The sequence below is a fragment of the Dicentrarchus labrax genome, unplaced genomic scaffold, assembly GCF_905237075.1.
Source record: "Dicentrarchus labrax unplaced genomic scaffold, dlabrax2021, whole genome shotgun sequence".
NCBI classification, from domain to species: domain Eukaryota; kingdom Metazoa; phylum Chordata; class Actinopteri; family Moronidae; genus Dicentrarchus; species Dicentrarchus labrax.
This window is the reverse complement of record NW_026136704.1, coordinates 4,269,773-4,289,104: the sequence shown is the minus strand read 5'-3', so window position 1 is coordinate 4,289,104 and position 19,332 is coordinate 4,269,773. Positions and strand designations below refer to the sequence as shown.

At 39.7% G+C, this 19,332-nt stretch overlaps 1 protein-coding gene across 2 annotated transcripts in view; it reads right to left on the bottom strand.

Annotated features, from left to right (window-relative positions):
* sez6b (seizure related 6 homolog b) overlaps positions 1–19,332 on the bottom strand; it is a 214,839-nt gene that overhangs the window by 114,339 nt on the left and 81,168 nt on the right. The gene's annotated exons all lie outside the window — the stretch shown is intronic.

The following is a 19,332-nucleotide window of genomic DNA, read 5'->3' as shown; positions in this document are numbered from 1 at the left end:
GCTATGTTTTCATTAGTGTATAATAAACTGAATATAGGAATCGTTGTGTTTTTGTTACCTTAGAATGAGTCATTATATCTACAGACGCCACAGGTTGCCTTCCATGTAGTCCGCCATATTGAATCACCACGTTTCTACAGTAGCCCAGGACAGGCAAACTGGCTATAGATTGGGCCTTTCACATTTTTTGCGAGTTGTGTTGCCACCATAACTTCTCCTACACACTTCACAGCCCGTTCCCATTTCCATATCATCAATAACAGACACAAGCAGTGTTTACTTAGTTGCAATTGGAAACTTCACTGCTAGGTGTGAAATCCACACTGGTCCTTTAAAAGATAAAAGTTACATATAGTCACATCTTAAGTTAGCTAATGTTGGCACAACTAGCTAACTAATGATTTGGTATAAATTATCTGGCTAGTTAGCTAGCATGATACTAAAATTAGCTATCAGATGTAACTACCTAGCTAAAGATTGATGGAGATTAGCTAATTAATTAGCTAGCATTTTGCTAACATCAGCTAACTCAAGATGTGATTTTATAAATATGCGTTATATAAAAACGTAACATCAAGTTTGGCTCTTGAGAAACTCACTAATACTGTTAGGAAGAAAGCTTCTTTTACAACATAAAGGTAAAGGTGGTTGGAAGGGTGTAGTTAAGCCACACTGACTGATCCACTTGGTGTGGAATGTGTGCTGTACTCTGTTCTTTCTTTGTGACTGTATTCCTAATCTATTTATTTTCATGTATTTATTTAATTTTTTACTGACTTTACATTGTAAGTTGCTGTCCATGTTAACTTGTTTTAGTTTTGTTTATTTAGTGTAATTCTTTATGATTATTATTGTATATACTGCTGCATGTTCAAATTGGGTTTTAATTATGTTATTATTATGTTTAAAAAAATGTGAATGTATAATATATATATACATATATGTTTATTTTTCGAACATCTTCAAAATGTGGTTGTCTTTTCAACATAGATTAGCCTAGCACATAGCATATCTAAGTACAGGAAAGGAGGAAGTTGACTTAGGTTCTGACCGAGGCTTGTTTAACTTGAAATACAGAGCAAAAGGTCTTTCTATGTTGGGAACCAATAGTTTCACTTCACTGAACTTTCAGAACTTTTTCAGTGAAGTGTGAAGCTGAACGTGGATTGTACGATTGCCTTTGAATGATACATTTAAATTTGCTGTGTTAAAAGAAATGACACAATTCCTGTAGTAATTCAGGAAAAAAACATCTACAATCTTCTGCAGCGCACACACAGAGACAAAAGCTTCATTGGAAAAGGAAATGTAGATATCCACGGCTGTGTGGGGCCGTTGGGCTGCTGCCTAACAGCGTATCCTTTCCTCTGGTCAATGAGATCTTGACAGGCTGCTGCTATCTAATCAACCCCTCCACCGTTTTAATCCTCTGGCCCAATATATTGCCTTCTCCAATTTCCTCCTCTCTGAAAGGCAATCACACAGTGTAGGGCATTTTAATAGCTATTTGGCAGAATGCACTTGAAGGCACCATGAGCTGAGTACAAGGATCTTTCATTAGATTGTCATCTTTGAGTGATGTGAAGCACTCTGGATGGCACAAGCGCAGGGGCAGGGGAGGGGCAGTGGAGTGGAGGGTAGAGCTGTGACCTTGCTCACATGATATCTCTGCAGATGGATAACTACAACAACTGCGTCTGTCTACCTAACTCACACTGACTCTAATATGACACATAACAAGAGTGTCCTTTGGCTGTTGGCCCCTAATGGGCTCATTCAGGATTAGTGATCACCATTTCTGACAAGCCAAACAAGTCCGGATGTTGCTACAGACACATTCTCAGAGCCTGTAGTCATGTCCTACAATGGTGTGTACAGAACAGTAGCTTTTATTTGTATTTTTCTGTCAGCTGACTGACATGTATATGACATACAGTAGCTGCTGCTGGAAACAGCTACAGATACATACTAATTGTCAATCATGTATTCCCTTTGCTAACCATCTCCACAGTTTCTTATACACTGATCAGCCATAACATTCTGAGCACCTGGGCACCGTGGTGCTCAGAATGTTATGCAGCCCCATTTCAACAAAATGTGATGAACAGTGTGTTCTGACCCCTTTCTATCAGAACCAGCTTTAACTGTTTTAGCAGTTTGAGCTACAGTAGCTCGTCTGTTGGATCGGACCACACGGGCCAGCCTTCACTCACCACCTATGGCCCTGTCTCCCGTTCACTGCTTTTCCTTCCTTGGAGCACTTTTGGTAGGTACTGACCTAGTCAGACCTGATATATCCCACCCACTGAAAGGTGCCATGATATCCTGATAATCAGTGTTATTCACTTCACCTGTCAGTGCTCACAAAGTTATAGCTGATCGGTGTATCTCTCATTTGAATGCTTTTGTATTGATGCTAGCTTTGTTTCATATCATGTTTTATTACTGGAATTTCACATAATGAGCCTAGTTTGTTTTGTGTTTATTGTCCCAATCCCATCAACAATCAGGAATGTTGATTTTAAAATACTTACCTTCTACAATATCTGTGCACAGCAACTATAGTGTGGTTATGATTAGGAAAAGATTGTGATTCTGGCAAATAAGTTTAGGAAAAGATTATGGCTAATGCTAATAATAAGTCACTGATGTGAATCTGATGTGGTACACGGCACCTGCCCCCCTGACAGTGAATTAAGGATTTATTTCTACCAAAGCAGAGTTGGTGATTGCAGGAGCAGTGCAAAGGCTAACAAAGCCAGTTTTGGTGAGTTTTATTTTGTGTCCACTTTGAATGAAGTTATGATGTTACCATGGTATGCTAGGTAAAATTACCATTTTTGTCTATGGAGTCTGGTGGAGAGTGATAGTGATATTACAGCTGTTTCTGGTTAAACAAAAGCTCTATCTCTGTAGGGTTCCTTTCCATAATGTTGTCAACACTTAAAATAACAATCTGACAGTGGTTACAACAACAACTTTTAATTCAATTCAATTTGTATAACGCCAATTGGTAAATGGTAAATGGACCTGTACTTGTATAGCGCCTTTCTAGTCTTCCGACCACTCAAAGCGCTTTTATACTACGTACCACATTCACCCTTTCACACACATTCACTCAGTGATGGCAAAGTCCATCGAACAGAAACTAACATTCATACACATTCACACACCGATGCACGACATCAGGAGCAATTTGGGGTTCAGTATCTTGCTCAAGGATACTTCGACATCGGCACCAAGATCCAGGGATCGAACCCACAACCTTCCGATTTAGGAACGACCCGCTCTGCCTCTGAGCCACAGCCGCCCCATAACAGAAGTTACCTCAGGACACTTTTCAAATAGAGCAGGTCTAGACCGAACTCTTTAAAACATTAATTACAGAGACCTAACAGTACCACCATGAGCAAGCACTTGGCGACAAGGGCAAGGAAAAACTGCCTGTTAAAAGGCAGAAACCTAGGACAGATCCTTCGGCTTTAGGTGGGTGGTCGTCTGTCTCGACCAGGTGGATGTACATCCGCTGGCACATTTGTCACGAAGGATGAAGCTAATGCTGCCGTCACTGTAGCCCTATTGTGAATATTGTAATAAGAGTTTATTTCGACCAAACCAGATTTCCATCTAGTTTGAAATGTGTTTTTCAATTATCTATGAGGTAAAATAACTGGATTTTTCAATGAAGACTGGTAGGCTGGAGCGTCTAGATGCTGGTGCTTTAGAGTGACATCTAGTGGCAGTTAATTTAGTATATTGAACCTTTAAGTGATCAAAATGTCAATGCTGACTTTGAGGTGTGACACAAACCCAGGATGCTGATGAAGGCAAACGCTTTACATGCTCATCCTCCCCCCGACCTCCACCCTCCTTTCTTTACTCTGCTCTGTATGAAGGTCACACTGATCTCTGCCACTGAGCATTGCAATTTAATGTAAATCTCAAATGCAGAATAACTGCATATGGATGTTGTTCTTAGAAGAATGAGTTGACATTGTAGTTCTATTGGTGAAAAAAAAAAAGCCAAACCACTAATAGCTTTCAATGACTTAACAGCTCTCCTTTTCACAACTGGATGCTCTGCTGTACACACACAGTGACAGAATGAATGAGGAAATAAAGTGTGCCCTTTACTGTACTGCAAACAAAGTTTAGCCCGTGGCTACAGCCGCTCGACTATTTTTTTCGAAGTGTAACCAATGCAATTAACTCTTTGAAGAGAACCCAAGTCGACCTCTCCTTCTCTGACAGTGCGAAAAGAATGAACGAGCCAAAGGGTAAAGATATGCATGTTTATGGTAATGAAGCTTATGCATAATGAAGCATTGGCGTGCAGCTTCAGTTGAATTAATTATCCTGTGCTTCAGGTATCCTTCCTAAGTATGTAATTTCTCTCGTTTCTACTCTGTCATTTAGCATGCATAGGATTATTAGTCTAGGTGACAACACGATAAACCTGCAGGCCTCTGCATGCAAACACGGTTCAGTGGTTTTACAGCAACAACACGCAAGCTCAACCACTCGTACTACACTGTGACGGCTCATTATTACAAGCTAACAACTAAAGAGGAAAAACTTAACCTGTGAGAAACCTGCACACAAGCAGAAAAATACCTAAAAGTGATCTCCCACAGGATATGAATGTTACCCATTCCTCTTGGAAACTGTCTTCGCATTGACAAATGCTTCCTAATCAATCTCTGCCATCAGCACAGACAGGGACTGAAGATAGAACTGTGCTTTATTGAACTGAGGTGGAGTCTGGCTCAGCTAAAGCAGTTGAGGGTATTGATCCAGCAGTCGATACCCTGCTATTCGTGGCCAAACCTTTGCTGACTGTTGTTTGTATCTGTTTCGGGCTCTCTTCAGGGAGATTGCTATTTGGCCTTGGCTCTCATCTTTATATGGTCAGCTGGGATTCGTGCTCAGGCTGCACACACCAGGAAGGCCCTCATTAAACAAGAAGACTGTCAAAGTAATCACAACACAGTGTCACAGCCGTATCAATAGTGTAGCCAATTTACTTATAGAGCACATTTAAAAACCACACATGCTGACCAAAGTGGTACACAGAGAAGATACTAACTAAATAGTAACTAGAATAGATTTTAAATAAATGTATAAACACATTAAAAATGCAAATACCGTATGATGAGTACCCTACATATCACCTGATGATCAGGGGCTGAAGAAAATATCAAATTATCGTATTGCGATATTTAGTTAGTGATACTGTTGTGTAATATTTCTCTCTTCCTGGGACATTCAGTTCTCATCACACGCTGAGCCCAGAACATAGTCTTTTATCTGACCTTGTGCTCTCTCCTGCATATCCCATCTGTCTTGTTACCGTCTCATGACTACCTCTTTGTTTCCATGGGATATCTTATGACTCCCTCATTGTTCTATGTATTTCTTTCTTATCTCAAGCATTACATTTAAGGTGTTTGTTCCTGACTATATAATCTTGTGTACTTCACTAAAACTTCAGAACACTATTGAACTGAACTCTGCTTCATGTCACTTGCTTCTCTGAGCTTGTTGATTCCAGAAATCTCTCAGGGGTCAAGCCAGTAGCTGGTAACCAACCCGGTCTCACTTCCAAGTTGTCAAATACTGCTTGTTGGTCAGAAGCCCTCCACTTAAAAATCTGACACTGTCACATGTCAGGTGACAGAGTATAAGTCCGCATTTAGATGAACAGCTAAAACCAAAACAGGACTTGAACCCAGAAGACCCCTCCACTTAACGTAACAAAACTTAACGTTAATGCGAAATGTGTGTGAATGTTACGTCAGGTATGTTACGTAAGTTACAATTTATTTATATAATTCAGTTACGTGAGCTACGTAACCTTTTCCTAATCCTAACCAAGTGCTTTTGTGCCTAAACCCAGCCAGACTGCAAAAATGTCACTACATTACTTACGTTGTTTTATTCCTAAAGTATAATCAGACATTGCATATATAACCTGACCACAGAGCCCTGCATGTCCAGAAAAGACGCTAGAGGGATACATACAGCATCATATTTTAAAGTGTAGTGGCACTGTCCAAGCTGTAGTATTTGAAGAATTGGGAGTGATTGGGGCTGTTTTCCCCTGCTTCTAGTCTGTATAAGCTAAAAGCTACAGGCAGAATCGTCATATTTAGTTATTGACATTGGGGTGCTGTCAATCTTCTAACGCTACGTAAATGGTAAATGGACCTGTATAGCGCCTTTCTAGTCCTCCGACCCTCAAAGCGCTTTTACACTACATGCCACCTTCACCCTTTCACACACATTCACTCAGTGATGGCAAAGTCCATCGAACAGAAAGTAACGCATTCATACACATTCACAGCATCAGGAGCAATTCAGGGTTCAGTATCTTGCTCAAGAATACTTCAACATGTGGCAGTAGGAGCCGGGGATTGAACCAACAACCTTCCAATGAGAGGACGACCCGCTCTTCCTCTGAGCCACAGCCGCCTCAAATAGGAAACAAATTACTGTAAGATGTCAAACTACAGCCTACACACGCTATTACATGGACTCAAAAACAAAAAAAATAAGAAACCCTTAACTATCTCATATTAAGATGTGCTAAATCATGTAATGCTTTAAATATATGTGACAAAAAAAGTGAAACAGCACTAGTAACTAAACACTAGACTGAGGAGTCACACTTTTTAAGGCTGCCGACAGAAGGCTGTTTGGCTGAAATTACATTTCCCCTAAAAGATGGAAGGAAGTGAGACAAGTGACTCTGAGACATGTGACTGGTATCCAGTTGATTTCAGGATATGGGAGAGTACAAAGCATACACTAGCTAAATTTCGCTGCCTCTGAATGAGCCCTTGGAATGGATCACTGACCTCCCAGGGTATTGGTTTAGAAATATAGACTTGATAGGAGAAGGTGCCTGAAATGGGGTACAGCTTTGGACACCTGGTGCCAGTCTGTGGCTGTATGTTTTGGTCTGGATATGAGCAAGACCGGAGGGGTATTGCACAAAACCAAGATAAGGGATTTAGCCTCAAGTCGGTTGCATGAAAGCAGGTCAAACTTATCCCGGCCAAGATTTATTCTCTGCAGCTAGCCTGCTCCAGACCAGGCTAACAGCCAGGCTAAGATTAATCCTAGTGATTCACCTGTATTTCCACCGTCAATCCTGTGAGGAATTAATGCATTTTACAGAATGTCCATGGTCTTTCTAAGTATGTTGCATCATTTTAATTATCCTGCATTCAAATATTACATATATATTGTCATTTCACATTTCATTTAAATCTGTTGGCTGTTTGTGATTGCAACAGTCTTTTTATATTGATTCAAGTGGTAGTATTATTACTCAGGCCAAGTGTTATATTGCTATGCTAATGAAGACTGCTTGTCAAAATTTCCGAGGTTTCATAAATATGTGTTTTATTGCAGTAATTGAGATTACAAAACACAGCTGATGAAGTTGCAAAGGTGTTTTCAATGAAATCTGTGACAAGGGCAATATATATATGTATATATATATACATCTAGTACATAGTGTTTTTTATTATTTCCCTACTCTTACTGTTTATTTATACTGTTTTCTCTCTATCCACTTTGCTGCTGTTACATTGGAATTTCCCCATTGTGGGACAAATAAAGGAATATCTATCTATCTATCTATCTATCTATCTATCTATCTATCTATCTATCTATCTATCTATCTATCTATCTATCTATCTATCTATCTATCTATCCATTCCCGTTCCCTCTTCATAATGGCTTGTCCTTTCTTGGAGGATGTACGGGATGAGGAAGCCCTAATCCTCAGACGAGCATTTAGTCATGAAAGAGTCTTCTGGGACAGGTCAGACCCATTGGCCGTTGGAGATGACTATCTCATTGAGAGATACAGATTCTCAGGTGATGGACTGAGATATTTATGTAGGCTGCTGGGTCCAAAAACACAGCACTAGACGGCAGGAAGCCATGCTCTCACTGTACCACAGATGGTCTGTGGTACATTGAGATGTTTTGCAAGTGGGAGCTTCCTTTATTCTGTTGGGGATGCAGAGAACCTCAATAAAGGAACCATTTGCAGCACATATCCTGGCTTGGTGGGCCGCCCCCTGTGCCAGTTCTATGGGCTTTTTTTTTAACTGCTACAATCATACAGACATTTAACATGTCAGCAGACACCTAATCTATTCACCTCATTTGTTCAGTTATCTACTTTAAAGTCACTTACCAGCCTGCAAAATGTTCTTGTATTTAACTTTAACTTGCTGCCAGGTCTTTTTATGGCCAGACAAGTTTGTTCTTTATGAAATTGTTTGCACTGAATCATACTCTACGTTTAAGTAACATGCACCTCTACTTGCCACATTTAAAGCAAAGTGTACAACAGTTGATTAGTTTACTTAAAGTAACTCCTTTAGTCCTTTAATTGTAGCCTAATGGAGTGGAGCACTGTTTATTAATTGTACAGTTTTGGACTACTTAAGCATTAAGCCGGTCCGCTATTGTCTGCCAGGCTTTCTCTCTTTCCTTAATTATGGCATTGGTATTGCCTTTTTTTCTTATATCTTTCTACTCTTCATAGAACTCCATCAGGAGCTGTTGTTCAGCAGCCATGAAACATGAAGCGTGACTCTTATCCATGTTCCCATCGGTGATTCTATGAGCGATCCCAAGGTCTATTCCAGTATGCCGTGAACACGCACTTATCCTGACTATCTACACCTGGCTTAACATAGCCGTGCCTTTTCATCCTGGCTCGGCACACGTGCAACCAATTAAGCCAGGATGCGCCGAGCAGGCTAGGTCAAGCCGCGCTTGCTCATTTATCCTGGATTTCTTTACTCTACTTTTGTGCAATATCCCTCGGGCTTAACTGATCAGTGTTGGCTTCTTTACAATCAATCTGATCATCTGACAGTTCCTGTTTCTGACCTCGTCGAACCTTGTTCGCGACATTACGCTGTTCCTTGGCCTAAGCAACTGTGGAAAGTATAATATAGACTGCAGTCCTAAAATTTAGAAATGGAAGGAACCAACAACCTCCTGGTTGGCCTAAAAAAAAAGTAATCCCTGCAGTACTATTCTATCATAACCTATGAATGAAATAACAAAAGTAAGAAACCAATATTATCCATCAACACCCTCAAAGATGATGCCAGAATACATACTACAAATGTGAGAAGTCAGCTTGTCAAGGTCTTGGAAACTGGAGCTGTGGTCAGAGCTATGACTGTGCACCTGAACAGGCTCCATTAATACCTCACAATAATTATCATCTTGCTAATTATTAACAGGCGTTGCAGAATTCTGAGTGAAAACTTAATGACAGAACATCTTCATCCTTATAATATGAGATTGTGTATCTGAACATGGAGACCATTTTATTATCTAGAAGTGGGTAAAAAAACACCTGAAAGTGTTTGGAATGGTGTTCTCTCGCAGTCCCAGCACATGTCTCAGCTATCAGATGTAATGCAGGCTCTATGTTGCAGAGGGCTTATTATGTCCTAAGATAAGAATTGCGACCCCAGAGCTCCTTCGCATTTCTGGGGAGCGTGGCCGGGTGAGGGAGAGGAGATTGAACAAAGCTCACCCCAGGGCTGCCTTGCTGGGGTGATGAACTCTCTTTTCTCCTTTGCCAGCAGCACTTTTCACATATTCTGTGTGCAGCCCATACCCAGATGCATACACTGAGAGTTCAGCTCTTCAGACCCTCAGGACCTGCACAGCGAGAAGTTACTAAGGTATATGAATTTACTGGAATATGAAATTACCTTCTTACTGATAAATGCATTTCACCAGACAGCCTGAACAGGTCTGCATTCTATCAAAGGACTGACACAGACAGAAACACATTCATTGCTTTAGACAGGAACCCATAAGAACATGAATTGACCAGGAATTGAACCTTCATACACTGTGCTACACTCCTAAACAATGAATCAATGTGATTCTAGGCTGGATTACTGAAACTCTTTATTATCAGGTTGCCCCAATAAGTCCATTAAAACGCTCCAATTAATTCAGAACGCTGCAGCACGAGTACTGACAGGAACTAGAAAAAGAGATCACATCTCTCCTGTACTGGCTTCTCTGCACTGGCTCCCTGTAAAATGTAGAATAGAATTTAAAATCCTCCTCCTCACCTATAAAGCTCTTCATGGTCAGGCTTCATATCTTAAAGAGCTCATAGTACCCTATTACCCCACTAGAACACTACGTTCTCTGAATGCTGGGCTCCTTGTGGTTCCTATAGTCTCTAAAAGTAGAACCGGAGCCAGAGCCTTCAGTTACCAAGCTCCTCTCCTGTGGAACCAGCTTCCAATTGTGGTTCAGGAGGCAGACACCCTCACCACATTCAAGAGTAGGCTTAAGACATTCCTCTTTGATAAAGATTATAGTTAGGGCTGGATCAGGTGAGTCCTGAACCATCCCTTAGTTATGCTGCTATAGGCCTAGACCACCGGGGGATTTCCCATGGTGCACTGAGCTCCTCTCTTCCTCTCTCTTTCTGCACTTATTCATGTCCCACTAATGCATGTTACTAACTTCACTTCTTCCCTGGAGTTCTTGTGCTTTCTCGTCTCGCAGGTTCTCATGGATCCTGGTGGAGCCTCCTGCCATGGTCCTGCTTGACTGCCATTGCCAATATCACTGATATTATTGTTATTATTATTATTAATATAAGTATTATTATTGCTACGGTTACTGTTGTTGCTGTTGTCACTGCTCATTGTCCCCCATCGTTGCTGTTGTCATGTTCATCATCAACAGTCACTACTATTAGTGTAGTTGTTGCTACTGTTGTTGCTGTGCACATGTCTGTCTGTCTGTCTGTCTCTCTCTCTCTCTCTCTCTCTCTCTCTCTCTCTCTCTCTCTCTGTCTCTCACCCCAACTGGTCGAGACAGACGACCACCCACCTAGAGCAGAAGGATCTGTCCTAGGTTTCTGCCTTTTAACAGGCAGTTTTTCCTTGCCCTTGTCGCCAAGTGCTTGCTCATGGTGGAACTGTTGGGTCTATGTAAATAATGTTATAAAGAGTTCGGTCTAGACCTGCTCTATTTGAAAAGTGTCCTGAGATAACTTCTGTTATGAATTGGTGCTATACAAATAAAACTGAATTGAATTGAATTGAATTGAATTGAATTCAGAACTGTTATTAAAATGTCTTTGTGACTAGATCTTATACTAGACAGTTCAATTCCACCATAATGGCTGCTAGAAAATCTCTTACTGTATTAAATATAATACAAAGTCAAGTCCTTATTTCCACAAGATGTTAAGGTTTTAGCAGCTCTTACAATGTAATAAAAACGTATCCTCATCATTTGAAGGCATAAACGGCATACGTTTCCATGGTTTTTCTTTCATACCAACAGCTCACCATTGGTCTCTTTAAAATGGACTGCATATAAATAGCACTTTTTTGTTAGACTACCAGCCACAAAGCACTTAGCAACACATGCCAACATCTACCCATTCACACACACACATTCATACACTAATGGCAAAGGCTGGCATGCAGTTTCCAACCTGCTCATCAGAAGCGATACACTGCTTCCTATCCAAAGTGCCCCATGACGATTATACGCTTGCCCATTTCACTCACACCGATGGAGCCATTGGGTGCAATTTGGGATTCAGTATCTTGCTAAAGGTCACTTTGACAAACAGACTGTAGGAGCTGGGGATCGAACCTCCGAGTTTTTTTCATTAGTGGCCGACCCGCACACTACCACACTGGCACCCTGTTCACATAGGCCGCCTGAGCAGCGCAAGGCGTCTCTGGTGTGTGTGGCTGCTTTACAATGCCAGATTTAAATGTAAATGTGAGGAGTGGTAACCAGAAAGCATGTGTGGTATTACTGTACTGTATCATGTGGCACATGTTTGCTTGATTACAAGCATCTTGTCTGTAGCATTTAGTTTACGCCTTGCTTGTCTCTCAATGTCCAAATTTAGGTTTCCTGGTTCCTGTAATTGCTAACTATTGCAACAACCAGAATCCACACTGAAAACCCTTTCTTTTGGAAATCTATGGGTGCCACACACACTTTTGAAACTGTAAAAGCAGGACATCTGGTACAACCTTGTGGCTGTTCTTAGTGCAATTACCAAAAAGGAAAAGAATAAGGGAAAATATACTCAGCAGCCAAGATGCGCCATGCCATGACAAAATGTTTTATTCATGTCCTATCAAAAGAAGTTAAAGGACAGGAGGAATTTTTAAAGAAGAAAAATATTCTAATATTATATACACTGGAATCACAAAAAAATTCATATTCTGACATTAAAACCAACCAGTCAACCAACTGCAACAGATATTGATCACTTTTTGATACAGATGTGCCATCACTGAGGCTGATGCGATATGCATCTCAATGCTTTGCCAACGATTCGATATGCATCTCAATGCATTGCCAACGATTCGATACATTAAAGATACATGATGAAGATAAAGCAACTACCAATGTGATACAGTATGATTATGGTGATGCAGTACGATTTCACGTTATTGGATTCAACATGATACGATTCCATGCAAAATGATGCTGTGCAATTTAAAGATTTGTTTGGTACTTCTTAAGCATCTTCAAAAACAGCATAGAAAGGAGGAATCAATCCTACTATAAAATGGTTGGTAAAAAAGATGTCAGGAACGATGCATTGGGAGTTCATCCCATATTGTGTGATCACAACTTGATCTTTTATGCCTGCGCACTGATGCCAATCGGTGATTCTTACCATCGCTACTGTCATAGGTAGAGTTGATTGGAACAGTGCAAATAAAACTGAAATGTTTAATTCCACGATTCATCTGAATGGGAGATATCAGAGCTTTAATGTACTGCTCCTGCTGCTGATTTTTGGTTTCCTGGTAAAAGTGTCTAAGTTCGACCCAATAGTCCCTCTTATCATAGTCCTGCATCAGGGTGAAATCTGGCTTATCTTGTACAAAAAGACAATCAAATTAGGTTGCTGTGATCCTCTGGGGCTAATAAAGACCTCTGAAGTAGATTAATGAGCATGATTTCTTGATAAGACAAATTAGAAGCCCACCTCTTAGTATATAAAAAGCTCAGATTGACCTCCCAGGTCCACATGGCATCTTTGATGTATGTCCAACATTATTTGAATTCCACATTTGTTTAAGTCTGCCTATCCTGGGAGGGAACCCTTTCAATTTAGTTAGGAGAAGCTGATAAGACATTTTAGCCGAGGCACATTTAAAGAGGTCCATAAACAAACAAAAGGAGAGGACAGATAATCCATGATCAATTAATTAACCACCGCAGCTCAGCAACATCCGGACGCGGTGTCGTTTTTAATAATGAAGGTAAATGGAAGATGAGGGAGAACTGCACTTATTTAATCTCAGGTGTTAGCCTGCTTATCACCTCCTCCTCTTCTCTGCAGCTTTCCTTATCTTTCCTTCCCTGCTCTCTCATCTTCTTTCTGCTCTCTCTTTCCTCCTCATCTGCTCCAAATGCTCTGCCCTTTTTTTCCACCTCTTCTTCATTTCCTCTCGTTTCTCAGATGGCTTTTCTTTTCCTTTTACTACTTATTTCTTCTATAATCCCTTTTTCTTTCTTTCTCTTCCTTCCTTTCCATTATTCTCCTTTTCCCTCTTAACCATTCATTTTCTATTATCCAAGAGCATCATTTGAGCTGGGGAATGGGGGCTAATAATCAGATCCAATGGCCATTTTGTTTCACTTCATTCATTCACTGACACTCCGTAATTTTGTGTTCCAAATCAATCAGTTGGGAGTGACATATCCATCCGGCTGACATCTGGCCAACACAGAAGGTAAAGTAAAAGCGAGTAATGGTTGTTCAACTCTATCACCAGGCTGGAATGTTACCCAAGACAACGTTCAGTGACAACATTTGGTGACATCCAGTGACAACTTTTAAAAATGTATTTCTTTCTACAATGTTTACACATAGGGTAGTTTTATGGCCACGTGTCATGTGTCCTATTGATTGGTTGCAGAGTGTCAAGAGCTCAGGTCTTATCTAAAAGGAGCCTGTCAGAGGGCAGGTGCCAAAGGGGGAAGAAAAGAGACACGAGACAAGAATGTGCACGGCAATCAGCTTCATCAACACTTGTCCTACTCCTCGGTTTGGGTAATCTGTTCAAAATGTTCCACAGTGAAGTTCCTGTAGCCACAATGGGGAAGATGGGTGATGTAATAAGCTGGCTAGGCACACTTCTAGTTATTGGATGATTGAATCCAAATGGAGGATAGTTCTATCTCCCCTATCTCCCTCTATTTATATATTTGCATTTTTTTCCCTTTCTCAGTTCTGGACTGAAGAATCTGCCAATGTCTGAAAGTAAACCTGTACACTCCTGCTCTCATCATGTGTTTTTGTGTTCTTCTTTTCAGCCCTCTCTTCCTCTTGCTTTTTCTTTCTCATTCTCCAACATTGCTTTCCTTTCCTTCCTTTCATTTCTTTTCCTTTGCTTTTCTCTCCACATCAGTGACAGGAAGCAGCTGCGAGACATCAATGACGATGATTTGCAACCACATATTCATTTTTTATCCTAAATATATTAGGCCAGGCATCTGGAAGGTCAGTGGCGTAATGGCCATTGTATATTTTATGAGCAGCAGGAAGCAAAGCTCTCGGAGTTAATCATGTGGATGAGGGGTTTTTCAGGTAGAGACAAGGGCGCTACTTAAATCATCACACAAGCCTCCCCAAAAAGGTCAGACGCTTCAAAACGACACTGAATGCCCTAGAGTGAATAGAGTGGCTGTAATCATTTGGAGCGCCTGCCATTGTCTACGGGCCAAACACATTTGTAGAGGTGACATTGGACATCTACAGTGCATTACCATGGCCGCTGTGTGCTATGTGCCATTTTTCTGTACACTATGTACACTCTGTATGTTCACATTTCGTGGCAAGGAGGTGAAAATATTTTTCCTCTAACCATGTCTTCAATTTTAGAATCTTTATAGTTATTCATTACGTAAATTCAGCCATTAAGTGATGAGGATACAGATACACCATGTTTCCACAGGAGATTGTCGGCTCAGTGCTGCCAAGAGCTGCCGGCTAACACTTGAGGGTGAACTGTGGAGAGTGATAGCTGGCAACATTATTTCGCTGAGAAAATAAAGGCTTGCAGCTCTAAAGCAATAGTAAGTACTTTTAAAAAAGACTACAGCACACATGCTGTCTCAACAGCAAAATAGAAAGGGAGAAAATTCTGTGAAACTACATTCTGTGAAAAAATCAGTGTTTATACTTTCAAACAGTGTCTGGAAAAATACATTTGTGTGTGATTAGTGAAAGAATTTGACAAACATTTACAAATTAATGGAGGGACACTGATATGCACCCTTGTGCGAAAAAGAAATTCAAACTGTCTGTACTGGAATCGCATTGTATCATATTCATTCACATAGGGGTGAATCGTATTGCATTGGTAGTTGCTTCCAGTGATGGGAATAACAATGTTATAAATAACGGCTTTATAAATAACGGCGTTACTTTTTTCAGTAACGAGAAATCGAATTGATTATTCTTCCTATCTTAATAACGCCGTTACCGTTACTGCCAGAAAATGCGTCGCCTTACTATAATTGAAGCTGTTTTTTTCATCAGACCAACTAGATCTCTGAGCCGAGAGGCAATACTTTTTTTTACTGTTCTTCCTTGGTTAGTGGGCAGTGCACGAGACAAGCACATAAATGCTGACGATTGGCTGAGGTTGAGTAAAATTTCATGGTAAGCCAATCAGAGGTAGAGTTGGGCGGGTGTTTGAAAGCACGCATAGTCGGGACTAACAACAAACAACACAAGCGAGTCAGTCAACGAGAGACAGGTATGGCCAGTTGTGTTGTATCTTATTACATTTGCACTAAAAAGAGTGTATATATTGTTTGAATACATTTTTGGTACATGTAGATGTATTTTTTATTTCTTATGTATTACCTGTTTATATTTGGATTCCTCAGTTTTGCTATACATTGTACTTTTCAGTTAGATTGAAAGCACCTCACATTGTTACACTGTTCTACTTTTTCGAGGAAGAAAATACTTGAAGTACAGTATATCTACCAATTGTCTGAAGTTTTTTTTTTGCACTACAAAAAGTGTATATATTTGTTATTTATTTTTGGTATAGTGCTTAACAAGCATAATTGAATTTTGCCAAGTTGTGGCCTGTTGAGGGGCAATAAATATCAAAAGTTCCAAAACATCTATTGTGTTATTTGTATGGATCCACCATATAAACATAATATCTACATACATGGCATTTGATTGGAGGCTAGTCTCACTTTGTCAGCAACATTAAAATAGTTTAGATTTGTGTACATTGTTTCTGTTAATAATGGATTGTATTAAGTGTCCATTTCATTATAATATTCAGAGTTATCATAAATAATTGAACATGCACATGTATTTTAAGTTCCGTTAAAGAGGGGTGGAGGTGGGTACTTGAAAGTAACGCAATAGTTACATTCTAAAGTAACTAGTTACTTTTATAATTTGTAACTGAGTTACTAATTTAGTTACTTTTTGGAAGAAGTAACTAGTAACTGTAACTAATTACTTTTAAAAGGTAACAACACTGGTTGCTTCATATGTTAATGTATTGCATTGTTGGTGATGCATCGAAATGCATTGTTGTAACACGTTTTTAAGTAAAAACATCATGTAGACATTTTAAGTGACAATAACTTAGTTTCATTCATGATTAGGTACTTTTAATTTTGTTCTCACAGCACAAATAAAGATGACAAAATTAAGACAATGTTACTTAAAATCCCTAGTAAAACTTGCTTAATCAACCATGTTTTTAACTTCTAAGTTACTTAAACTTTTTGATGTAATCAGTTTCAACAATTTAAAATTCATCAGGCTTTACAGTGCTGCACACTTTATTCAACCTAGATAACTAAACCAAAATGATGAAATAAAAGTAATTATCTGTACAGTATTGGACTATATAAATACTATAAATAATAAACAGTATGGCAGCAACATGGCTCTAATCAAAAGGAGAAGCAGAAGGGAATATGTGTCGTACATTTATAGTACTGAGAAATTATGGCAGAGTGAGACCACTTACCCAAGGTCTGACAACCGACATTTTAGATCCTCTGTAGTATCGACGCAATTTGGTCTGTGCCATAAAAGTATCATCGTAAGTTCGGTACCTAGCCCTAGAGATAGCTATACTGGATTGTGGTTGGCAGGGTGTTGGATTTTAGGTTTAAGTTAAAGGGTAACTTTGGTCATTTTCAACCTCAACCCTGTTTTCCAATGTTTTTGTGTCTAAGTGACAATTGTTGAAATTGGCCCAGTATTTAGCCAGACCGCTGCAGGCGGGACCTAGCTCTTAAGTCACTGAGTTAGATGTCAGGCATCAGAGAGAGAGCACGTAAAACCAGAATATTTTTACATCTAACTCAAAAAGAAGAAGAAGAAGAACAATGACCTGCAGGTTACAGTGCTGAACATCAAGATTACACCACCAAAATCCACTGAGTTGTTTCTAATGACGTGCAGAAGGCTGGCCGATGAGTTATAGAGTATAATGTGAATTCACAAGGGTATTGAGAATGGATTGATGCATGGCTTCTTGAAATATTATCTTCTGACGGACAAATAATAATCTACACATGAGCAAAATGTCCTTATTGCACTCATAATCCAAAGCCTCTTCCTCTTGTCACACATGTGAGGAAACATAAGCTGGCATTTCAGAATTGGTTGGACTATAAAAGCATGTTTCAGAATATCTATGACATACGTTTCTGGTGAAATCCTCTTATAAAATCCAAACATATGGTCGGAGGGAGAGGAGGTATAATGGAACTGTATTTCTAAAATGAACAGTGAATTGCTTTCCTGTCAGAGCAGCTGCTATGTAAGCTGTATATCTCTGCGCTGCGGGCCCAGAGACGGCTACAGAAGTATTGTTGATGAAAAATGTAAATGCTAATTGAAGCCATCTACCTAACAATAGGCAAACACCATTCTCAGTGTTTTAACTGTTTAAACAATGATTTGGACACAAATGGACAATGTCAGAGTGGGTCCATAGCCATTACATGCTCAGGGACAACACAGTGTCCGTATAAATAAAAGCTAAGCCTGGCGTAGGTCACGCACACACTATTGATTATGATGTCAACATGTCACCTTGCTGGAAAGGCAATCCATTTAAATGCCTAAACAATATGTCCATAGTCACACAGTCATGGAGATCACAGTCTTACACACGCTTACGTATATATTTAAATCTAACATGTTTTGGACATGTCTGCTTCTAAAGAGCAAGTTAAAGTAACGCTATGTAACTTTTGTACCTTAAAATAACAGCTTCAGTCAATCAATGATCATTTTGATGCTACACTGACTTTGGTTTTCTGGGTCACACTAGGCGAACTGGCCTTTTTGCTGTTGGACCAGGCAGTATTGTTAGCTGGCCTGCTCTGTCTTGTGTTGTTGCACTTGCTTGATGTTTGGCTGTGTTAGCAAACTTGTCAACTCGCTATTTTTTGATACAATAAAATATGTAATCATAACACACATGTACAGCTGTACATATTTACCACAGCAGCATTTAATTGAATTGCACTCTTAAAGTGGAAGGCATCAAATCATAAAAAAATGCCAAATCTTATATATTGTTGCTTCAACACCCTGTTCAAACATGAAATTTAAAAAATACTTTCAAACATCCACTACTATCCCACCGCCACTCGCCACACTCAATATCTGTCAGTCTTTTCACAAATAACACAAGCGTTATGTATGTAACTATGCTTCTATGAATTCTGGATGACTGGCGTATTTAACCTAGATTTCCACCATCTGTCTTTCCACTCGCTCCACGTAGTTGATTTCTGTTTCCTTTGCAGGGGGATGTTGTCTTGTTTAGTGTGCTTTCATTAACATTAATATTTGCCATTTCATTACTTTGCATGTTCTTCATGTTTAATTGTTCTTTGCAGCCTTTTGGCCCAGTACCGGTGGGGAACCACTGTCTAGAAAATGTATTTACTCCATGTTATCTGATAAAAGGCAAATAACTGGCATTGTAAATAACACTGTAGAACTGGACCAGAATCAACTGAGAGTATAATAAAGTGTACGAACTCAAATAAGTTGAGTCAGTGTTTCTTTTCTGTAAGGACAGTATGAGGGGTTTCTAAATGCTCACAAATTTGAAAAGAATTATGTTATTAATTAAGAATTATTTCACGTTAAAATTCCCCCGGGAATGGCTTTATAACGTTGCATGTGGTTTGACGCCATCATCCACACATTCTTCTGCTTCTTTATGCTGTTTCTGTGTCTGACTTTCTGCCAGTGCG